Source organism: Topomyia yanbarensis, chromosome 2 (assembly GCF_030247195.1).
Source record: "Topomyia yanbarensis strain Yona2022 chromosome 2, ASM3024719v1, whole genome shotgun sequence".
Taxonomy (NCBI): Eukaryota; Metazoa; Arthropoda; class Insecta; order Diptera; family Culicidae; genus Topomyia; species Topomyia yanbarensis.
Genome location: NC_080671.1, coordinates 9,731,784 through 9,740,389, shown reverse-complemented (window position 1 = coordinate 9,740,389; position 8,606 = coordinate 9,731,784).

Below are 8,606 nucleotides of genomic sequence, written 5' to 3'. Positions count from 1 at the left end.
GCGGAGTCCAGGTTGGTGGGAAATGCGCAATAAAAGTCGCGTGGATGTTTCGTGAACGAAATTTTATTTAATTCGAGAGAACTTGGTGATTACTACCATCGAAAATGATGATGATGACGCAGGTCCTCAGCCGGCAGCAGCAAGAGTTTTTGCAGACGGCAATCAACCGACAGTTTGGCTTCCAACATGAAAGAATTTCGTTACGAAGCCGACATTTGGAAGGTACGATGACCTTTTCGGTTGCTTCACGTTTAGATGACCCAGTTAAGGTTACGTTGCTGCTCAGTAAATTAGGCATTGCGGAGCACGACCTCTATATTAGCCACATATTTCCGCAGGAGCCCAAGCATCTAAATTTTGCTGAGACGGTCAGTAAACTGAAAAGTCTCTTCTGCATCAAGGAGTCCATCGTTAGCAGACGGTACAAATGTCTGCAGATGGCCAAAACCCCGACAGAGAACCACGTGGCATATGTTTGCAGAATGAATAACCTGTGCGTGGGATGTGAAGTCAAAGTATGATGTGAAAATTCACACACGGCTTCTTTCCAGAATTGGGGAGCGCGAGGACGTTTCGCTGGAGCAGCTTTCGGATGAAAATAATCGACTGCTTAGCTTTAAACACGATAGCACCATGGTGATAGAAGCAACAGCAACCTCCTTTCAGCAGGTGTACGTATTTGTACACGTACACCTGCTGAAAGGTTGGTGTTGCTTCTATCAGTTTCAGCGTCGCGATCAAATGCCACATAAACCGACCGCAAGCAACACGAAGAAGCCAAAAACGCCGTGTTGGTCCTGTGGCGCTTTTCATTTCATTGGGGACTCTTCATTAAAGAGCCACAAATGTTCCGACTGCAGTCAAATCGGGCATCGTGAGGGATACTGCGGTAGCGCCAAACAGTCTCGAAATTCATAGAAAGGAAGACAGTTAACAGTAACGTTGTGGTGATCAACGAGTGCACCGTCCTAAAGCGAGGGAAATTAGTCTCCGTCGGTATCAATAGGACCGCCATACAGCTCCAGCTCGACACCGCCAGCGAATTAACGGTCATCGGGAAGCAGATTTTGAGGCAAGTCGGACGCCCAGGGGTAGCACCAGCAACAGTTAAGGCCACGACAGATTCCGGTAACGCATTGCAGCTTATAGGCGAGTGCGATACAGCTTTAGCTTGTGGTTTTTCCCCATGGACAAATTTTGGCCTAGCTTGCCAGTGTCACTTACTGCACTCAGAAGCTGTTTTCCCGTTTCAAAGTGGGAGACGCCAATCGTGGTTGTCTGCATAGCAAGCCATCAGAATCTGCGAAGATCATTCAACAGGCCTTAATTCTGCTCTGCGGCCACATCAGTAGTCGCTCCCACTTCCGGACGACATTTTTCCAAGCTAGCTAACTGTGGTGTTCTGTTCTGTTGATCTTTCGGGTGCTTTTCTATAAGCAGAGGTAGGCGAACGGTCCCGCCATCTTCTTACAATCAATACCTAGCGCGGGCTGTATCATTACAATCGTCTCCGGCCTGATGCCTTCCAACAGCTCATCGGCATGATGCTGGCCGGTCTTAAAGGAGGCGGCTACTTGGACGACGTCGTGGTCGGTGGTGAAACCGAAAAAGAACATGATTGCAACTTCAAGGCAGTACTGCAGTGCCTCCAATAATTTGGATAGACCATTCGTGCTGAAAAATGCTATTTCGGCAAAGACCAGATTCCCTATTTAGATCACAACATCGACAGCCGTGAATTAATAAGCTACCGCATCCCACAGATGTTTCTGTCATCCGTTCCTTTCTCGGTGCGATAAATTTTTATGGCCAGTCTGTGCCCAACATGCGAACACTGCGATAACCGCTCGACAAACTACTGAAGGCAGATTCCAAGTTCGAATGGACCCACGAGTGCCAGCAGGAATTTGAGCGGCTCAAACAACTACTTTTATCGGAACTTCTGCTCACACACTACGATCCGAAGCTTGACATAATCGTAGCAGCCAATGCTTCTTCTATCGAATTAGGGGCCGCTATTTCTCATCGGTTTTCCGACGGTACCATCAAGCTAGACCAACACGCTTTGAGAGCACTCACCAAGGCCGAGTAGAATTACAGCCAACCAAGTCGTGAGGGTCTGGCAATCATCTTCGCGGTGACCAAGTTCCACAAAATACTGTTTGGTCGGTTTTTTCGTCTGCAGACCGACCGCGCACCACTACTACCTATCTTTTATTCCAAAAAAAAAACAACCAAAAGGCTTCAGCAGGTTGTTTTAACGTTGCTGCTCTACGATTTCGAAATCGAGTACGTGTACTGAGAAGTTCGGCAACGCATCGCGAGCATCTCTCTTGAAGCGAATATCAAGTCAGTAGACACTGGTACAACTGATGTTCTGCCCCATAGTTGCAGAGCCGTCGAGCAGGGCATCCAAGCTGATCCACTTCTTTGCCAAATCTATCGGTGGTTGAGGGATGGTTAGCCTCAAACGAAAACCGTCAAACCGGAGATAAAGTAATTTCACGCTAGGCGAATGAAGGGTGTCTTTTGTTTGCTGACTGGCTCGTTTTTCCCTCACAGTACCAGAAACGGTATCTGGATCAACTACATGCAAGGCCATCGCTCAAAGCTACGTGTACTACCTTGATGGCGACATCGTTATCTACACCAGGGCTTGCCAGCACTGTTCCTCAATAGTAAAGTTATCTCCGCACTCTCCTCTTGTGTCCCGACCAAAATCGTCTGGTCCATGTCAGCGAGTACACATCGATTTTGCGGGTCCAATCAAAGGCTCGATAAATCAACCCTCTGGAAGCCGTCTATTCGTGCGTCGTCCACATCGTGGCGTGGAGTCATAATCATCTTCGTTATGCAGTCCAGAAGCATCAACATATGCCTCATCATCGACTCTCACGCCGTTCATCACTATCGGATCGACTTCAAAAGCAGAATCGATGCTGAGTGAACCAACGCGCAGTAAAGCTATTTTAGACAGTATACATCCCTAAAGTTTTTCGCTAGATAGTCCGTTCGCTTCAAACAGCTCAATACGAATGACAATGGAAATAAATAAATTTCATCATTTTTGGGAATTTGCATAATTTCAGGCGTTTGGGTCTTCAAACCATAAGACAGTTTCGGTTCATATTCTTCGTCGGCAAACAGAACTTCTGTGCTTACTATCGAGACATCACTCGGTATAAACCAGTTGTTTAGTGTTCACGCAAGACGTGTGACTTTTTGGATTTTAGTGTCTAACTAGTGCTAATTTGGGTACTAGCTTAGATACATCGTCTAACTGGACACCCAGTTGGTGCTAGTTACTGACGAGGAGAATCCGAAACACTAAAACAAAAACCGTACTTGATGTAAGGTATGTGTCCTTAAGCAAAAAAAAAATTGGTATCGTCCAAAATTTTCCCATTTGGGAATTTGCATCATTTTAGTGTTTTGTTGACGGCTCTCATTAAGATCGGCTGGAAATTTTCTTTTTTTTTTGAGCCGTTTTCCAAAGTTGTCATTGTCATTGTCATTTCTCAGCCCACACCCTGGCAGACGTTCATCCGCCCATCTAGACTCTGTCAAGATGAGGACCTACAAAGCCTAACTGTTCGTATGTGCTAGTCCGTATAGCACACCAGTTTCTTCCACAAGCAGGCGCCGGCTGTTAACCAGTCCCACAAGTTTCAGATATGTACATTACATAGAGGATAGTTGGAGACAGAAAATGAAGAGATAGTAAAGAGATTTTGGTTTGCTGAAACGAGACAAGAAATGCAAAATAATTGTGATCAGTTCTTTTCTTTTTTTATCGGGAAGATGGGACTGCAGCTTAACGTATCAAGTTCTCTGTTTTGTCTGGTCCAATGTATCCTGCTCCTAACAACGCGTGCTAAGTCGTCAGTGATGCAATTAAAACTTCGCATTGATTCCGCTTCTATTTTCTTCCTGATCTCCTCATGGGTCCCCTAGGTCAGAAGCGGATCAATCGACTGTTAAGTAAATTAGAGATCGCAGTCAGCCGTGATGTCCGCGAATTTCATACATACATACAAACTATTTGGCGCAAGTTCAGAGATTGTAACGTCGTGTCATCTAGTCTGTCACCCTATGGAAAATAATCCCACCATCGCCTTGGGGTCAACGTCATATTGGCAAATTTTGCATTGAATCCGCTTCTGTCTCTTCCTAATCTTCTTTTTGTCTCCTAGGTCCGAAGCAGATCAATCGACTATTAATTGAAACGGTAAACATACTAGCAGTATTAGTCCTTACTCGCGAATACTTTTCCTTCAACTGTGCTGTTTCTTCTCTATCTTATAACATAACTCGATTATCCCTGTTCTAGTCAATATACATATTCATTACATTATGGACCAGGCAAACCCTTAATTTTCTATAACTATTATCCTGAGTAGCTATACCAGTGAAGGTATTTTAGGATTTCGCAAAAAGAATCTCTGCCAATAAAGGCGTAAGAAATATTTATCCACTATTAACCATAAAGTTTGCTCGAACCGAATGTCCGCCTGGTTCGACTCGAATAGACCACACCGACCCGAAAGGGTTGCTTATCATTTCTGAGAGCCGGTGTGCTTGGTCGAGTTTCAGAATATATTGGCTCAAATGGCACGTTCCCCGTATGTAGTCGGGGATTTGTGCCTTGGTCGAGTTTAGTAATCATAAGAACAAGTCCTGAATAATTAACTATTTCCTAGGTGCCAGTCCTGCACTCCTTTCCTGAACTAGCCTCATACTCACGATCAAAAGAGTCGACAACTAGTAGGATCCACATGTCCCCCACCCAAGTGAATTGATCAACTTGCAAGTAGGAGCACATATCTACCAACCAGCCAAGAAGACTTCCAAATCAATGAGAATGTACCATGCCAGTCGAAGGCCACAGGCACAGCGCCATCTCGTACAGTGTCATTGTCATTTCTCAAGATGAGAACCTACAAAGCCTAACTGTTCGTATGTGCTAGTCCGTATAGATTATGGTTTGCTGAAACGAAACAAGAAAAGCAAAACAATTGTGATTAGTATCGTAGCTATAATAAATAAATAAACGATTTCTCCTCTGTTGTCGGTTTCCCTGTTCGCAGTCCTCCCTCCTGTTCCTGATCTGTTTGGGCCACTGGCTTTCCGTTTCCTTGGCCGTCCGGTTCTCCCGCACACATCGTAGCAGGAGAAACAAATGAAAAGACAAAACAAAACAAAATGAAAATAAATGGACGTCTGCTATCTGTGCCTAAATTGATGTTGCTTCTCAGTTTTGCACGACCCAGGGGGGGGGCTTGGCCTTGATCCCAATGCTCTGTCACCGATGTTACGTGATATTCGTTATGGAATATTCTTTGTTTGGGGGCCATTCATAAACAATGTTGTACGTTTTTTATCCCTGATCCGCTGATACGTCTAAAATTCATTTTTAGTTTTTTTATCTCGTTACGTGACGCTCTTCCCCTATTGTCAATATCCAACATCATTTATGAATGGTCCCCTGGTGATATATTTAGAGCAGACAATCCAATGAAAAATAGGATTGACAGGATTTTAGTGCGCTCTTGGCACCTTGTGTCACATCTTCATGTTTGTTATACATATTAAGAATACCAAAGCATGCGATGTGATGACCGGAAGATTAGAGAAGCAACTCCTCCCCTTCCCCCCCAAGATCGGCTGGAAATTTTCTTTTTTTTTGTGCCGTTTTCCAAAGTTGTTCCAAAATACAGCTTATCGTTATAAATGCTTATTATACATACTCCAACATTTAGTACAACATTGCTTAACATATTTTCGACAAAAATAATTAAGAAATCAATTATTTCCATTCAGTACAACAAAAGATATAAACGTTCTAAAGCTTATGTTTCTTCCAAAATATTGAAAGCAAGTAATAAGCAATAGGACCCCTCTTTGAAACAGTAGCAATGATCGTGGAGTAATCTAGATCGCTTATCATCGTGAAGACCGTAACGTGAGAATTTAAGTCTTCTTGGTGCCGGGAGAAATTCTGCAATATCACAAAGTTTCATATGTCCAACATCTCATTTGTTTATAGATTTTTGGTTAAATGTTTAGTTCATGTAGAAGAAAATCAATTCAAGACAAACCGTGGCTCGTTCCTAGTGGTCACTAACTTTCCCGTCTATTCGAAAACATATTAAAGGAGGACGAGTAATGTCATTCCCTATGACCACATTTTATTTAAATATGTAGCCAAAAAGATGAAGAAGGTATGCTAAACATCCAGTATTGAAATGTAAAAAATTGCGAAAATTCATCCTTCATTTAAAACTTATCATTATTTTAAATCTTGTGTTCAGTTTCAACTACTCTATTTGGTTCATTCGGCTTGATGACCATTCGGCCTAATGACCATTCGACCCAATGTCAATCGGCCGAATGATCTTCAGCCCAACGGCATTCGCCCAAACGACTCACCACCGTTAAAGAACACACCATTTTGTCCCGTTAAATGTGATCATTATACTTTACTTACACTGAAAAAAATCCAAACGTTAATTCTATTTGCTTCAAACCGCTTAAAATTCATATGAAGAAGAAATGCTATTGTTAACACGCGCACACATACCTTCTATGTGTCAACTGTATAAACTATGTATGCACACACATAAGTTATATGTTATAGAATGGGGTTTTATGTGCCTAATAGTTATGAAATGTAAATGTAAGATTAATATTTCTTGTAAATACACACATTAGGTTTATGTTCCAGAAAATAGTGTCTATATGCTTCCGGTAATTGCAAAAATCTATGTGTAAAATCAATAGGCATAACGTTTACTTTTTGTTGAGTGTACTGAAGCAATGGGTCCTCAAAACACCCAACCCTGTGCTACCGTCTACCACCTATGATAAACTCGGTGACAACGCAATCGATCTCAACTTCGTGGGCGGGCATGTGAACGTAGTAGCTCTTTATAAAAGTCTTGTCGCTGTTGTTTGCTTGCATTGGACAAGATATCACAATTCTGAGCTCATCTATGTGAACTTTTAGAATATCAGTTATGGTTGAATATTTCTGCGTCAGTTCCTTCAAGATTTCCAAGATGTTTGCGTATTATTTTGATTCAATGTGTATGATTTTAAACGATAAGTCGGAGTCATCGCTGACGAATCTTGCTGGACATTCATTTTATCATCAGTTGCACGGGCCTAGAGCCCAGGACAAAATGAAAACTGATTGAACACGAAGTAAGAGGTAGAAGATACAAGGGATATATTTGACTGGATGCTACCGATTTTTTAGCAACTGGCTCAATTTCGGCTTTGCGCGACGCGTCGTGGAAGTCCTGCTCATCCGGTTAATGCCATCTTTTGTTGTATTCACATGGTTTTGTAAAATTGTTTATTCTTACCTGTCTCTTCAGCTACAGTACAATTTGCATAACTTACCAATTACATTGTTGTACTGATACATAACTTCACATTTACCGTGGCATATTTGCTGACAATGTCGCAACTTTTAACAATTTCGCTTCACCAGCGGATGCCAGCCTTAAGAGAGTGCTGAAATCTTGATCTGCTTTATAAACTAAGTAAAGATATGACATAAAATACGTCAGGGTAGGTGTGCAGTTATGCCGTGGTTACACCAAAGAGACGCCAAATTGAGACTTTGTCAAAGGGGCCAGAAGACCACGCTACGACCGTGACTCCGATTACTGTTCATCACCTCCAATATTATCGGGCGATAATGATTTGGTCCAAACTATTTTTCGTTGTATCTCCAAGAAGATTTGAGCGACCTAAATTAAAAGTCGCAAGGACAGAACATGCTTCGTATAACCCGTTTCAGATATATTAGAATACGAAAATCGGCAATAAATTTCAAGCGTAAAAATCAGACAGTGATTCTTCAGCATAAGAATTGCTTAAAAAATGTTCAGCTGTAAAACTCGGCAAGGATGAACTTCGAGTATAAAAACCGGTTAAAATAATTAAATCGTTCGCATGAGCATCCGTATATCGTGATGTTCGAGATTAAAAGTCGGCTAAAAAAAACTAATTTGTAAAAATCGGATTTTTTCGGTTTTTATACTGAAGACTTTTTTATCCGACCCTCACAAAGGAAAGTTCCGGTCCGATTTTTATGCTTGAAGTTTATATCCGGTTTTTATATTGTAATATATTTGAAGCGGGTTTTACGAAGCATGTTCTGTCCTTGCGGCCGCTCATTTCTATATTATCTTTCGAAGACTACATGCCAATTCAACTGTATTCACTTTCCGTTGTAGCTTATTATCGCCATTGCCGTTTGATTTTTTCATCCAAGTAGTCCACGAGCATAGTCTCATTGTAAAAAATGGCACCTCGTTCAATTATCCATCGTCCCGTGGATAAAATTTCACAATTGCTTGTTGATGGACGACAACCACCAACGCTACCCGGTACAGCGTACCAAGCGTCTTTCCAACCGGCAAATAAGGAAGTTTACCTAGCAGGACCCGAACGCCCAACCGTCAATGGTTACTATACGAAAGTAAAGCAAATTATGGAACAAGATTTACCACCTACGTCGGACACGTTGAACAATTTGATGAGCACACTGAGGTCCAGTTGTTTGAGGTTGACTAAACATCCAGCTATCGGACAGC